The following is a 16,590-nucleotide window of genomic DNA, read 5'->3' as shown; positions in this document are numbered from 1 at the left end:
GGAGGAGATGATGGATCTCGTTCTACAATTAAATGATCAATTGAAAGAAATGGAGAAAGAGTTGGACAGTTTGATACAGTTGAAATAGGCCAGCTTGGATACAAACACTACCACTTCTATTCCCACTGTAACTACAATAGTTCCATCAACCTTGGTAGCTTCACTGGCTCCCACAGCTCCACTGGCGAGAGCACTCCCAGCTGCAACAACATCTACATCAGCAACATGTTCAACAACAGCAGCAGCTCAGCCAAGTGATGAGGCAAGTAAACTGGTCAAAGCCATGGAGGACATGTCCATTCAAACCAATGAAATAAACAAACTAAAAGAACAAATAACAAGTCTGTAGGACAAGAAGAAACTGGACCAAATTATGCACAAAAATGAAGTACATAAGTCAAACAGGTTGACTGAGAGGATGAAGAGTTTGGAGAAAGAGTTAACATTGAAGGAGCCACTTGCCCAAGCTAAAGAACAGCTATGAGCCAATATCATTGACTCTGTCAATGATATTTGGCCATATATACAAGTCATCTTTGAACAAAATGATTTAGTCAAAGAGGCTATTGAAGCAATTCAGAGAGTTAAGGCTGAACTTGGAGACATGCCAGAAGAAGCCACCAAAATAATCCAATTCCTTAACTCTAAAAATAAGTATGAATTGCAGGAACTCGACATAGCTTACAGGACTGGCACCATACTAGAAGTGAAGAAAGTGCTCACCAAGAGGAACTTAATGATGAACCTTGAGGACAAATGCCAAACCATGGAGCTGGCTATAGGCAGGTTCATGGTTAAGTTTGATGCTTTAAGGTAGAAAGGTCTGGCAAATCCCTTGGTAATAAATGTCAGATTAATGCCACAAGAAGATTATAATAGGAAAATCAGAGAAGTGGCAAGAGATGAAGCCAATAATTCTTCTATAAAGGGGATGCCTACAGGAAAGGTTCTGTACCAGACATTTGAGAACCTATTTTATCTCCAGCATGAGGTAAAACACCTTTTTGTTAACAAGCCCACCTTTGCAAAATATACAGAAGCAGATGAAGTATACAGAAGAATGGTAAATATCAAATTACCAGACACAGAGACATGGGAAAAATTAAATGACTTACTGTGAAATTGCAAAGTAAAAGTGAAAACAGAGCAGTAAAAGAAAAGCAACAGGTTAGCTTAGATGAAAGAGTATCAGTTAAAAGACAAAGTAAAAGAACAGTCAACATGGAAGACCAACAACAAAGGAGAAAAAACAACAAAATATCAAAGCATAAGACAACAGAGCCTAATAAACAGGGACATATTGCAGCAGTGGAATATCTGTCTCTATCTTCTTGCATGAAGATATTTCCTTTTCCTAGATTAATTCCCAAAAGAGTTTGGGATATCTTGTAATAAAGTTTTTGTATAAATACTTCATAATTCGAAGTATATAGGGTGGATTTCTTGACATTACTATAGTTGTATTGATCTGAAACCTAAGGGTTCATTGTACCAATTTTTCAAGTCACCAAACTGGACTTAGTAATAAAGAGATTGCATTGCAGGATTCATGTGTTGGGCCACTTCAGTGAAGTATTTTCTTTTTGTCAAATTTTTATTTTCTTAAGTTTTTCACAAACTTGCATGTTATCTAAATTGAATGAAATAACTAGAAATTTATTACAGAATTTGTTTAAGTACACTCTGTCTTGAATAGTTAATCATTTTAATGTTTTCTTCTGATATATAGAGTAGGGAATCCTTCATTGCTTCCTAGTTTCAATTGACCCCTACCATTTCCCTCATTATCTGATTTGAGGAACCCTTACTTACTCCTTCACCCCGATTGAAAACCAATTCACCATCCAGCCTAAAAGATCTAAATTCACTCAGCTACCTTGCCATATAAACATTATTTTTGGATCTTGATCTAGTCGTATTTTCTTGACACTTGACCGCATAGCCCAATGGTAAAAGACATCCCTCTATCTATTTAAGTCAGTGATTCCACCACCAAATCAAAACCAAAACCAAACCAAAGCTTAAACAACTAGCCTAAAATCAATTAATTAAACAAAATTAAATGATAAAGAGAGAGCCCTCTCTAAGAATTAGGAAGGCTAGATCCTGATCTCAAAAGTAGGTTTGTGGTTACCTCTATTATTTCTTTCATAACAACTCTAGAGAAATTTTGGAGTGATAACATATACATATTGACGACCATACTGGGGACCAGACCTCAGTTTAATAAAACTTTAAGGAAATCTTAAATCTCATCTTTTGCACCTTAATATCATTTTAGAGTTGTTAAAAAAGTTTCATTAAACAATTAAAAAATTAAAATTCTAGCTTCCAAAAGAACAGATTATACCAAGGCAAATCCAGATCCAAACCCTGCTACAATAATTGATGATCCTGACAGAATTTTAAGAAAACCAAAAAGGTAGAAACTCAAGGAAGTAGTAGTCAGTTAATTAAAGCAAATTCACTCCCTAAGGAGTTATCAAGTTTAGAGGATATTCAGTTTGATTTATCATTTGAGCTTTCTTTGTTTAGAACCAAATCTAAAAATTCAATTCATGATACTGTAATAGACCCCAATTTTATTCAATTTATTGAGTCAAAAAAGGTGCCTATACATCTTGATTCAGATCAGCATGGTTTGGATACTTTTGATAAACTAGAAGCTTTAACCTCAACCTTGATAAGGCATATAGATGAAGGTTATCTTCAACAATTAGTTGAATTAGCTGCCTTAACTGTTGCTACCCCTGAAATTTCTACAGAGTCTTCAAAAACTGTAAATACAGCTTCGTTTACTACCACCTCACCTATAATAGCAACCACACTTCATTCCCCAAAACCATTTATTCCTCAAATTCCTCTTCAACCAAACATCTCAAGCTCATCTAGTTCATCCACAGCCATCTCAAGTTCTACTTCAAGCACCACTACTTTATCTCCTAGCCAATCTAGAACCTCAGCCATGGCAAAAAGATATGCACCTTTGGTCTTACCAGCTCAACTACATGCCATGCCCCAAGACTACCAAAGTAAAATCTTTCTATTTGATGCTACTGGTTAGTACGCTGCCCAACAACATGTGAATAAAATGACTGATTACATTGAGTTACATGAGATTGATGAGTCTGATGTGCAAATGAGGTTATTTCCCCAAACACTCACAGGGGATGTCAAGAAATGGTTTAAATGTTTACCTGCTAATCATATTGTTGATTTAGCTGCTTTCCATAGATTGTTTATTGATAGATGGGAAAGAAAGAAAAACCATTTAAAAATATTGTCTGAATATGAAAACATTAGAAGAGCTCCTAATGAATCTATTCAGGACTATTGTACTAGGTTCAACAATATCTATAATGCAATCCCTGCAAATATCGAACCTCCACCAGACATGGCACTAATCAAATTTCTTGATGGTTTTGACATTGATATGTCTTACCAATTGAGAGAAAGAAACCCTGAAACATTGGAACAAATTCAAAGTAATGCTATTAGTGCAAAATCCAATTTATTAGCTAAGAAAGCTAGGATGAGAAATGAGAAAAGAGTTACCATTAAAGAGGAACCATCCACTTCAGATGGTAAAATAGACATTTTAGCTAAGAGTGTAGAAAGGATAATGGACATATTAGAAAATATGGAAAGAATATCTCAGTGGGAAAATCAACAAGCACCCCCAATTAGGAAACCCAAATTTAGGAAAAATCTTAATACTAGAAAAAATGTTATACCTGTCACCACCTTTCCAGGAAAATTATGTTGAATGTTCACAAAACCATGAAGAAGAGGATGACACCCAGATAAACCTATTAGGGATTAAAAACGAAGATGTTGTTTTTCTTACTCAGGAAGAACAAGAATTGTACATGTTACAACAATTACAATTAGAATCTGGAGAGTCCTTTGACTTCAGACAAGGCTATGAATCTACTGTTTCTGAAGTTCACAAATAGTACAGCCTTAGAAGCAAAAATAATACTGAAATTCCCACTAAGATATCAATCCAAACCCAAACTAAAAAAATAACAGAAGCTCCTGTGACCAAATGCTACAAATTCTCCCTAGAGGCACTCGAGAGGCTTCCAACCCAAAAATTGTAGATATAGCTTTACCTGAAACTCAAACTTCAACTGCTAGTCAAACTATTCCAAATAAGAGAATTCAAAACAAAACAGCTGGTACACAAACTGAATTGCTAGGTGCTGAAAAAGAAGATAAAAGTACATAGACCATAATTGCTCAAGAAGATCTCACACAATCAGGCAAAACTCAATTGCCATTCAACATTAAGACCAAGATAGCCAAATTGAAAATATCAGTTCCTTTGACAGAGTTAGTGAAAAATGAATCATACAAAGCACATATCATTCAAACACTAAACATAGGTGAAGGAGAATATGTTGTAAACCTCAATGATGATCAACCTGAGTTATTATTTGGTCCAGAAGTAAATGACACACATCAACAAGAGGGTATTCCTCCATTCTACATGAGCTTAAATGTTCATGATAAAATCTTACATAATGCTATGCTAGACTCAAGAGCATCCTATAACCCAATGCCTAAGGCAATCATGGAAAGATTAAATTTAGATATCACCAGACCCTATAAGGACCTGTTTTATTTTGATTCCAGCCAAGTCGAATGCCTTGGCCTGATTAAAGATTTTCTATGGACATAGTAGTTGTTGATATCCCACCCAAGTATGGAATGCTATTATCTCACTCATGGGGAGAAAAACTGCAGGGATCTCTATAGTTAGACATGTCATATGCTACCATCTTTGTGTTTGGTTAGCAAAGAAAGCTTTACCGAGAGACCTTGATGAAATACATGGTAAGTAGTGCAGAACAACCACAAAATTTCCCTATATACTCCGTGCATTCCGATATGGACTCTTTTATCTTGTATAATTTAGACAATGACAAAAATGAAATCACAGTTGTAGAAGAAAAATATAAATCACGTGATAGTGAAAACATATTTCATGAGTCTCTATGGCATTTGGATTTTGATGGATCTGTAAATAGATTAGGAGCAGGTGCAGGAGTTTGGATTCATAACATGGAAAATAATCATTCTAAAGGTCATGCCTTTAGATTAAACTTTAAATGCACAAACAACATGGCAGAGTATGAGGCTTTAATCTTAGGACTGAAAATTGTAAGAAAACTTGGATCCAAGAGAGTTTCTATCATGGGAGACTCATAATTGATTATAAAACAAATCAAAGGACAATATTCTGTGAATAATCCTAGACTTAGCCAATACTGAGAAATTGTTCTAGACCTGATTAAGGAACTCCTTGAAATTGATTTTGCTGCTATTCCTAGGAAATAGAACATGCAAGCTCACAGTTTCGCTACTTTTGCTAGCACTTGTAGATTACCTTTTCAACCCAACCACAAGTACACTGCAGAAGTGAGACACATACCTGTTATATCTGACGATTTGAAACATTGGCAGGTTTTTTCACAAGATTCTCAAATCTATGATTTCATGAATGCTGAAGGAGAGTTTCAAAACTGCAACATAGATACTGATTGTACAGTAGATAACATCATCAATAGTGAGATAGATATAAATGCTTTAGATGTAGATAAACCCACTAAATTCACCAATGTAGACATAGATAACTCAGAAAAAGTAGAAATATAAGAAATAGTTAATGATGATTCTGAGATTTTAAACCTTAAGAATATTTTTTTTCCTAAGGGATTAGTCCCATTAGAAGATTTGTTTGATTCAAATGATGTAGCTAGAAAACCAAAAATGGAGCCTTTAAGAGCAGACATAGAAGAATGTAACATAGGAACAAAAGAAAAACCCAAGCTTATCAGAATATCAAAAGCATTACCTCCAGATGAAAAGCTGAATTACATAAGTCTGTTCAAATAGTTTCAAGATGTCTTTGCTTGGAGTTATGAAGACCTTAAGTCTTATGTTACCAACATTATTCAACATAAGATATCCCTCAAAGAAGATCGGAAACCCTTTAAACAAAATCTTAGGAGAATTAATCTAGTTCTTATGCCACTAATTGAGAAGGAAGTAAAAAGGATGTATGATGCACAAATCATAGCACCAATTTGATATTCAGATTGGATGTCTAATTTAGTCACGACTAGAAAGAAAACAGGAGAAATCAGACTCTGTGGTTATTTCAGGAACTTAAACAAAGTCTCATTAAAAGATAACTACCCTCTCCCTAAAACGGATCACATTCTCCAGAGGGTAGTAGTCTCATCCAGAATTTCATTGCTTGATGGATTCTCTGGATACAACCAAATCTTAGTTCAACCAGAGGATCAAGCAAAGACTGCATTTACCACTCCCTAGGGTACTTTCATGTTTTTAAAGACGCCTTTTGGACTAATGAATGTAGGGGCTACCTTCCAAAGAGCAATGGACATAGCTTTTGTAAAAGAAATCCATGACTTCTAGTTGTTTACCAAGAGGACATCATAGTGTTTTCCAAATCAAATAATGAACATCTAGGTCACCTAAGAAGAGTTTTATTAAATGTAGAAAATTTGGTATATCCTTGAATCCAAAAAAGACACTCTTTGTTCTAGAAGAAGGTAAACTCTTGAGACACATAATATCAAAAGATGGAATCAGAATAGATCTAGCTAGAATAGAGGCAATCCCAAACATCACACATCCTAGAAACATCAAAGAATTACAATCATTTTTAGGCAAAATAATTTTTTTTTGGAGATTCATTTCTAACTTAGCAGAATTAATCATAGAATTAAATAACATGTTAAAGAAGGATTCATCACTTAAGTGGACAGTAGAGGCTAAACAGTCTTTTGAGGCAATCAAATAAGCCCTTACTAAAACACCAGTCCTCATAAGTCCTGATTTCAAAAAAGAATTTATAATTTTTTCTTTTGCTTCAGAACACACTATTGCAACAATCTTGTTGCAAAGAATGATCAAGGTTATGAGCAGCCTATTGCATTTTTCAACAAATCTTTGAGAGATGCTACACTAAAGTATAACATAATGGAAAAACAAGAACTTGCTTTAGTGAAAGCTATTAAAGATTTCAGAGTGTACATATTGTACTCACACATTATAGCATATGTTCCAAATTCAGTAGTAAAGGACATTTTGACACAAAATGGGCCTGAAGGAAAGAGAGGCAAATGGATTGCCACTATTTTGGAATATGACATAGAAATAAAGCCTACAAAACTTATCAAAGGCCAAGGTTTAGCTAAACTCATGGATGAATAGAACTATCAGGCCTTAGATATAAATTTCATTGGTGCCCTAAATGATCAGGAAGAGATGGCGACTCCACAGATCAGTGAAACTTTCACAGATTCACCTTGGTATGTAGATATCATATTTGTTTTACTAAATTTACAAGCTCCTCCTAGTTTATCTAGAACTAAAGGTAGATTTTTGAAAATGAAATCAATGAAATATTGTATCATAGACAATGCTTTATTTTGGAAAGATAATGGTGGCATTTTATTGAATTGTTTATTAAAAAATGAAGCTGAAAAAGTTATGTAATAATTTCATGCAGGAGATTGTGGAGGACACCTATACTAGAAAACAATTGCTAATAATATTTTAAGGGCAGGTTTTTACTGGCCCACCCTTTTTGCAAATGTCAAGAAATATGTGACCTCCTGTCACAAGTGCCAAATATTTGAGGGAAAAAGGAAACTCTTACCATTACCTCTCAAACCCATCTCCACAGAAATGTCTTTTTAACAATGGGGCTTAGACTTCATTGGGGAAATTCACCCATTCTCCTCAGCCCAGCAAAAATGGATTTTGACAGCCACTGATTATTTTACTAAATGGATAGAAGCCATCCCTTCTAGACAAGCCACAGACTCTGTCATCATTTCATTCCTTGAGAACAAAATCCTTTCTAGATTTGGATGCCCCAAAAAGCTCATTACTGATAATGCAACTGCTTTCAAATTCAAGAAAATGGTAGACTTTTGTAATAGATATCACATTACCCTTGGCCATTCCACTACCTATTATCCTCAAGGTAATGGACTTACAGAATCCTCAAACAAAAGCCTTGTTAATATCATCAAGAAACTGCTAGAACACAACAAGAAGACCTGGAACAAAAAGTTGGTTAATTCCTTATGAGCAAACAGACTAAATACCAAAAAATCCATTGGTACATCTCCTTATCAGCTAGTATATGGAATCGATGTTGTTTTTCCATCCTCTTTAAGAGTACCAATTATGAAAATGATTCAAGAGTTGTTTTAGAGCCTAGATTTATCTCAGGCTGAAAAGACAAGGTTCTAGGTCCACATCAAACCACGCTCAGCCTCGTAGCTAGCCCTACGAGGACAGGAGAGGGCTCTCTCTGGGTCAATCTCGGTAAAAGGTAATCGATGGGGCTCGAGATGACTGAAAATTCAAGCTAATTTTAGGCTAGGTATTAAGTACAAGGGTTTGATTTGAGTTTTTGGGGGTTTTGTGTTGGAAACAAGGAAAGGCAAATTGGGCTCGGGGATGAGGCACAGTTTCTGCAGAGTTCTGATTGGGGCAAGGAAGGCAATCGTTTTGATGCTTTAAATTGAGTGAATAAATAGATCAGATTGGTGAGGAGCTAAGGAGAGCAAGAAAAACTCAAGAATTCTCCTTAAACAGATGAAAACATGAAAATTTAAACAAATTCAAAGGCAGAGCATAGCAGTTATGGATTCTACCTTAATCACTCATTTGTTCAAATTCAAAAGAAGAAGCATGAAAATGATACACATAACACTAGATAAACTTACAATTACTCAGAGAAGCACACCATCGAAACATAAAGCCACATGGATCCCAGACAGTGCTGCAAAACCCTGGTCTTTCCTTAGCCAAAAATGCAGAGATAGAATGTACAATGATATGCCAAAGCAATCCCAAGTGTCCAACCATGAAAATGACTTAGAAATTACATAATAGACAAGCCAAACCTATTCCCTTGCCTCCAGGGGTCGATCTCATCATTCTAGGAGCTGTTTGAACTAATTCTAAACAAGGAACTGAAAACTAGGTAGTCAAACAACTTACCCCTATATGCTAGGAAATTGATTCATTCACTCACATTTCACCTTTTGGTGAATGAATCTTCTAGAAAAAGTAAAAATGTGCCAATATTACATCATGGTTTTCAAATTACATCATGAAAATTCAAGAATAACTTCAAGAAGCAAAACTGGTCAAAATTGGGCGAATTGTTGAGCTGAACAGTGAAAAACAAGCCAAAATTCTCTGTGCGCCGCGCCAATTTCTCTATGCATCGCGCCACTTTGAAGCTGAGTTTGAGGCACTTCCTGAAGTCCAAATTGGTTGCAAGATAGCTTGTTGGAAAGGTAGTTGAGTCTAATTTCCAACCCAATTATAATTTTACAATTTGGAGTTCATTTTACCTGTCAAAAATCAAATCTCCCAAGACTAGTCAAAATGTGCCAAATGAGGCTGCCTAAAGGCAGAGTGCTGTTACAGTCAACTTTTGAATGCCTTCCTCAACTCCAAATTGAGCTCATGATAGCTCATTAGAAATGCCTTTGTGTCTAGTTATCATTTGACTTATCAAGAAAATAATTTGACCAACCAAGCTAGGAGAAAACTTGATTTTCCCAAGGTCATTTCAGAGGTGCATCAATTCTCCCGAGGCAATATTATTTTTGACATTTCTCTAAAACCATGACACCTGTGTAAAAAGTGAAGGAGGGTTTTCTTCCTTGGCATGTTTTGGAAAAAACCTCTCTCAGGTTTCAAAAATTAAACTTTTATTTCTCAGAAACATCATTTGAGTAAAACCAACCCCGACGTGTGGAACAAGGGATTTGTCGAAATGAAGCGAAGTGAAGGGAATAAGGGGATTCTAAATTCTTGAGAAAATTTTGGGAGGTGGGGAGGGATGTTAGGAAGTAGGGGAAAGTGGAATCTCAGAAATTGAGTGAGGGGAAGGGGTCAAAAAGGGCAAAACACAGGCCTAGCCTTGAAAATAGGGTTTGTAGCAAGAAACTAGGGTTTGTGCGAAAATGAGGAATTTGGGGGATCTCAGTGATGGGAAGTGTTTAATAAGGTATATTAAGGATAGGGGAAGGTGTATGAACATCAGGATACAAGTTTTTCTAATGATTTGACTGTCCAAGAGAAATTGCCTCCAAAACCCTAGGAGAGGGAAATGAACCATACCTAGGCACAACTGAAGCATGAACAAGATGTAAAATGACCCATTGGAACCTGACATGATGATGACAACCCTTTGAATGATGGTAGACTCAGCTGAATAGTGACACAGACCGACATTTGGACATCTTTGGAAGGAGTGCAAGCAAACCCTAGACCTAATACCTAGTGACCAAATTTTGTTTGAAGACTCACTGAAATGCAAAATTTGACCTTGACACCTTAAAATCAGTTTGTAAGAGCATGTTTGATCACTCGAGGAAGGCTGGAAAGACTGACACTAACATTGGCTCCAATGGGGATGGTGGCTCCAAGGAGGTGCCAAGAACGACAGATCTTTGGGAGAGCAGACCAATGCCTTATCCATTGGGCAATGGAATAAAAAATTAAGCTGAAATGCATGACTGAAAACTGACGACTTGACGACACAAACTGACTCGATACTTAAACACAACTGACAAACTAGCAATAATGCTCATAGTAGAGCTTATTCATCAAAACCTACTCTAACAGTTTCATTCATCACCTGATCAAGTGAAATGAAACAACCAATGCAACCAAGTAAGTATTTCGTCTGCTATTTGAATTCTCCGCAAGTGCTCACTTATGAACAACAAGAGAGAACTACTGAAAGGCAACTCCCATGACAACTTGGAAACAAATCCATTGAATGATATGGATTCTCTATCCGCCTCAAAAACATTGCATAAGGATCTTGAAATTCAAGCACACTTGAACTTAGCTCATCCAATGGATTACTTCTCTTTTCCTCATACCATGAATGCAAACTTTGCTTTGAGCTTTGTGACGAGACTCCTGCTAAAAATGATAAAGAAACCGGCTGCTGGATCAAATTCATATCAGCACACGTTTCAAGCTCACATGTAGTCAATGGAGAAGGATTTGGACTGCAAACATCATCCAACACATTAGCTATTGGATCATGAAAAACTTGAAAATTCTGCTGCGACCCATTCTCTATTGGTTCTGATGAGATTACATGATTTCCTACAAGCTGCTCATTTGAAGACATACTATGCAATTTACCCTTGAAAAAATGGAATGATTCAAAACAAAATGGTATGGAATCATCTTGCATCATCTGAGCATATGTTCCAGCTTCCAAGTATTTATTTGCAACTTGAAAATCAAAGGCATTCGGGGGCTGCAAATCTAGATATGAAAAGTCTTGAACAAGGTTTTCATTGCCCTCAAGATGGTCCAAATCAAGACTTGTTGACAGCTGATTTCTGATTGCATGGAAGTTGTCTCTGATGAACTGACATGAATCAAAACAAAAAGGCAAAGATCCTTCACTTACTTCAAAATTTGCTGCACTTTCCTAGTCATTGTCATAGCTGATATGCATCGGTGGATCACTATATTCGGGCTGCTGAAAACGAACTTCCTCTTCCCACAAACTAACTGCTGATTTGTCTGCAAGATTAGCTTCTGTTTGGAGAACATAATCATCATCATCATACTGATCAAACTGAGGCAAATCGTCAGTAAAACACATCATCAAGCATACATGTCATATCAATAGATCTCTCTTCTCCAAGATGATTAATAAGACAATCATTATCAGATCTATAACAATTGGGATAAGAAATAAGATGTTTTGGATCAGCATCTTTTTCTTCTTTAATCAGCGAGCCATGGGCTTGAACATTATTCTCATTCCTTGTGGTGATCCTCTGCATCATCTCTTCCACTACACTTACCAAAATGTCAAGCTTTACCTCTAGATATGTCGATTTCTCCGGATCTATGTTTTTCATCTCTTCTTCCTATTACCTTGCCCTTCGGATCAGCAGATGAGCCTCTACATTTACTGCACTGTTCTGTATCTCTTCAAGTGTTGCAACATTCCTTTCTCTCAACTGAAACTCCATTTCCGGATCAAAGGCACCCGGATAGTGCAAGAGAGCAGATCTAGGAGGAGGCCTTATATCAACCGGCATTGAATAATAAACTTGATTAAATCTGGCTGAAAACTGTTGTACTGTCTCCCATGGAAATCTTTTCAGTTGGTTATACTCTTCTATAATCAAGAAAAGGTTTTGTCCGACCATCCACCTGTTAAGAAAAACTTTGACGAACTGCTGGAAATCTGAGATGCTCACATCAGGCAAGGTTTTGAACCAACTCTTGACTTTGCCTTGCAAAGAAAGACAAAAAAACCTTATACTGACATCTTCTTCATCAACTTCAAAAAGATCTAGAAAATTCTCAACATTCTGCACATGTTGCTCAGCGTTGACATTCTTACATTCACCGTCAAACCTCGGCAAGTATAGATCATAGTTTTTGGGGAAAGCATGAAGAACAGAAGGTAAAACAAGAGGTTTATAACGATCTGAAATTTTACAAGGTATAGGGGTATGTACAGAAGGTATATAATCAGTCTTGGTCTCTTGGGGTTCATCAATTTGAAGATGGTCATCACAAGATTCAGAAGAAGGGTCTTGATCAAGCTCAAAGGCATGCAAATCTTTTGTATTCACAATCTTCAAAGGGAAAGAATCAACTGCAGGCCTAGGATCTCTTCTAAAATACAATATACTTTGCAAAGCATTCTTGACATTCTCAGGAAAAGAGAAGAAATAACTTATAACAAAGAACAAAATGTCTTGGATGAAACTCCAACTTGAATACCTGATCTGTCCATATTGTCCTTTCATGTTTTTGCTGGTCAGGATCATCCTCCAGTGGAGTCTTCGGATCTGATCTCGAAAATGATTTGGAATTGCCAGGTGAATGATTTCAGCCTTGCTGTGTCTAATCGTTTTTCACCATCAACAATCAGATCTGAACTTGATACATGTACTGGGGAAATTAACAAGTTAGATGTCATGTTTTCAAGCTAGACCAGAGATTGACTGAAGCAGCGTTTATCTACTTCCGCTAATGCAAAGCAAAAGCGTTTCGAAGGCTACCTGGCATAACTTCAGGCTCCGTCTGTAGCTTATAAAAAAAATGACATCAACAAGCAAACCATTTTCTTCCCCAGTATGGTCGCCATTATGTTAGAGCCTAGATTTGTCTTAGGCTGAAAAGACAAGGTTCTAGGTCCACATCAAACCACGCTCAACCTCGCAGCTAGCCCTACGAGGACAGGAGAGGGCTCTCTCCGGGTCAATCTCGGCAAAAGGTAATCGATGGGGCTCGAGATGACTTCTAGAAAAAGTAAAAATGTGCCAATATTACATCATGGTTGTCAAATTACATCATGAAAAGTCAAGAATAACTTCAAGAAGCAAAACTGGTCAAAACTGGGCGAATTGCTGAGCTGAACAGTGAAAAACAAGCCAAAATTCTCTGTGCACCGCGCCAATTTCTCTATGCGTCGTGCCACTTTGAGGCTGAATTTGAGGCACTTCCTGAAGTCCAAATTGGGTGCAGGATAGCTCGTTGGAAAGGTCTTTGAGTATAAGTTCCAAATCAACTAGAATTTTTCAATTTGGAGTTAATTTTCCCTATCAAAAATCAAATCTCCCAAGACTGGTCAAAATGTGCCAAATGAGGCTGCCTAAAGGCATAGTGCTGTTACAGTCAACTTTGGAATGCCTTCCTCAACTCCAAATTGAGCTGATGATAGCTCATTGGAAAGGCCGTTGTGTCTAGTTATCATTTGACTCATCAAGCAAGTCATTTGACGAACCAAGCTAGGAGAAAACTTGATGTTTCCAAGGTCACTTTAGAGGTGCATCAATTCTCCCGAGGCAATATTATTTTTGACATTTCTATAAAACCATGACACCTGTGTAAAAAGTGAAGGAGGTTTTCTTACTTGGCATGTTTTGGACAAAAACCTCTCTCAGTTTTCAAAAATTCATCTTTTATTTCTCATAAACATCATTTGAGTAAAACCAACCCCAACGTGTGGAACAAGGGATTTGTCGAAATGAAGCGAAGTGAAGGGGATAAGGGGATTCTAAATTCTTGAGAAAATTTTAGAAGGTGGGGAGGGATGTTAGGAAGTAGGGGAAAGTGGAATCTCAAAAATTGAGTGAGGGGAAGGGGTCCAAAAGGGCAAAACACAGGCCTAGCCTTGAAAATAGGGTTTGTAGCAAGAAACTAGGGTTTGTGCGAAAATGAGGAATTTGGGGGATCTCAGTGATGGGAAGTGTTTAATAAGGTATATTAAGGATAGGGGAAGGTGTATGAACATCAGGATACAAGTTTTGCTAATGATTTGACTGTCCAAGAGAAATTGCCTCCAAAACCCTAGGAGAGGGAAATGAACCATACCTAGGCACAACTGAAGCATGAACAAGATGTAAAATGACCCATTGGAACCTGACATGATGATGACAACCCTCTGGATGATGGTAGACTCAGATGAATAGTGACATAGACCGACATTTGGACAACTTTGGAAGGAGTACAAGAAAACCCTAGACCTAATACCTAGTGACCAAATTTTGTTTGAAGACTCACTGAAATGACAAAATTTGACCTTGACACCTTAAAATCACTTTGTAAGAGCATGTTTGATCACTGGAGGAAGGTTGGAAAGACTGACACTAACAAGTTGCAAGTAGAACCAAATGATATCCAAAGGAGGATAAATTAGACAATACATTTGCAGCAAACTAGAGAAGAAGTCTATGTCAAATCACAAGTGATCCAGGATAAAATCAAAATGATTTTTGACAAGAAAACCAAAGCTGATGATTTTTACATAGGTGACAAAGTACTTAAATGGGATTCTAGAAGAGAAGAGAAGGGTAAACATGTTAAATTTGATTTCCTATGGCAAGGCCCTTATATAATTTATGGTTACATAGATAATAATGCATTTTTCTTGACACAGTTAGATGGAACAAATCTACCAGGAGGACCAATCAATGGTAGAATGTTGAAGCATCACTGATCCACAAATTAACAATAGTTCATTTTACTTTTCTCATTATATATAACATTGCAAAGTTTAGATTGGATTGGATGGTAATCTTTTGAGGTGGAAGCCCGAAGAGAAGGCCCTGAGCTTTGAAAGGTGTACCATCATATGTATAAATAAAGAAGATCACATAGGAGCAGTTACAAGGCAACCACAGTCAAAATTTCAAAGGCTATTGCTCTTAAAGTTCTTGACATTTCACCAGGAAATGCCATCCCCATGTGGAGCCACTGTTAGGGTCCTATAATAATAGGATTCATAATTTTGAATTGGCTATGGTTAGTTTTTGTAATATTGCACATACTTTTGCTTTCTACAAAATGTTTTCCCATATTAAAAATTAAAAAAATGTAAAGAGGGTATGTCCTAAAAGAATAATCAAAGGACAAAAAGAAAGAAAAAGATCAAAAAAGTAAAAAAATATGAACCCCAAAAAGAGATAAGAATAGATCATGGAAGTGTGCAAGTTCAAATGCCACTCCTTTTACTTTACTTTGCAAAATAAGATTGCGTGCAACTTGTCAAAAATGCCACAATCCATGAGGGTCAAATAGTTTAATCTTGACTCATTCATGCTTTAAATTTCATGTTGATAGATAGAGAATAAAGATCTAGCCAAACTGTTTAATCTTGGCATATTAGTAGTTAGGTAGAGAATAATGATGAGCTCAATAGTTTAATCTAAGCCATTGGAAGTTATAAGGTTAGAATTAGATAGTTTTTCTTATCAAAAGAAAAAGAAATAAAGGGTCGGCAAGCTCAAATGCACCCAATGAATGAAGAGAAAATGTTAGGGTAAATAAAGGGTAGCTAGAAGAATTTTTGCAAGTGCACAAGGTTTCTAAGTCAAAAGCACATTCATCATGATTATTCGTATGTTTCATGTGCAGGAGGAATTGTGAAAGAGAAAGGACATTCACTAAATTTTATTTACTAATTTCCCCTCATCTCACTAGCCCCCACATACTTACTTTATTAATTCCTCCTCATTATCTGTTCATTACTTGTAAAAACCCTTTCCCCTCATTTTGACCTTTTATCCCTTTGTTTCAAACATTTCCCTAGACATTACCCTTCAAAAATCAATTCCCCTTCCCAAAACCCCTTTCCCTAGTGTGAAACACATTCCCATCACAAATAATACATTCCCCCCTTATTAATTTTCCTTTTCCCCCTTAAAAATCCCCAAAAACCCCTTTTATCCTAAGTATTTAACATCTCCCATGTTATAATTCCCCGACACCCTTTTAACTCACCAAACCCTAGTGTATAGTTAAAAGCCCCGTCATATAACCCATGGTTCCCACCTCTTATTAGCCCGCTGCTTATATTTAAATCCCGTCATTATTTGTTAATTAATTACAATTCATTGTAATTACACACCAGGCCCCGCCGACCACTTTCCAACTCTGTCCATGCAACTTCACCACGCAATATCCCTCCAATCTCCCTCCTCCAGATCCAATGGCGCACAACCATATCGCGCAGATTCATCGTCCGAC

This window comes from Pinus tabuliformis, chromosome 3_2 (genome assembly GCF_031772625.1).
Source record: "Pinus tabuliformis cultivar Carrire ecotype Pingquan chromosome 3_2, CPIR1, whole genome shotgun sequence".
Lineage (NCBI taxonomy): Eukaryota > Viridiplantae > Streptophyta > Pinopsida > Pinales > Pinaceae > Pinus > Pinus tabuliformis.
Note: the sequence above shows the minus strand (reverse complement) of the source record.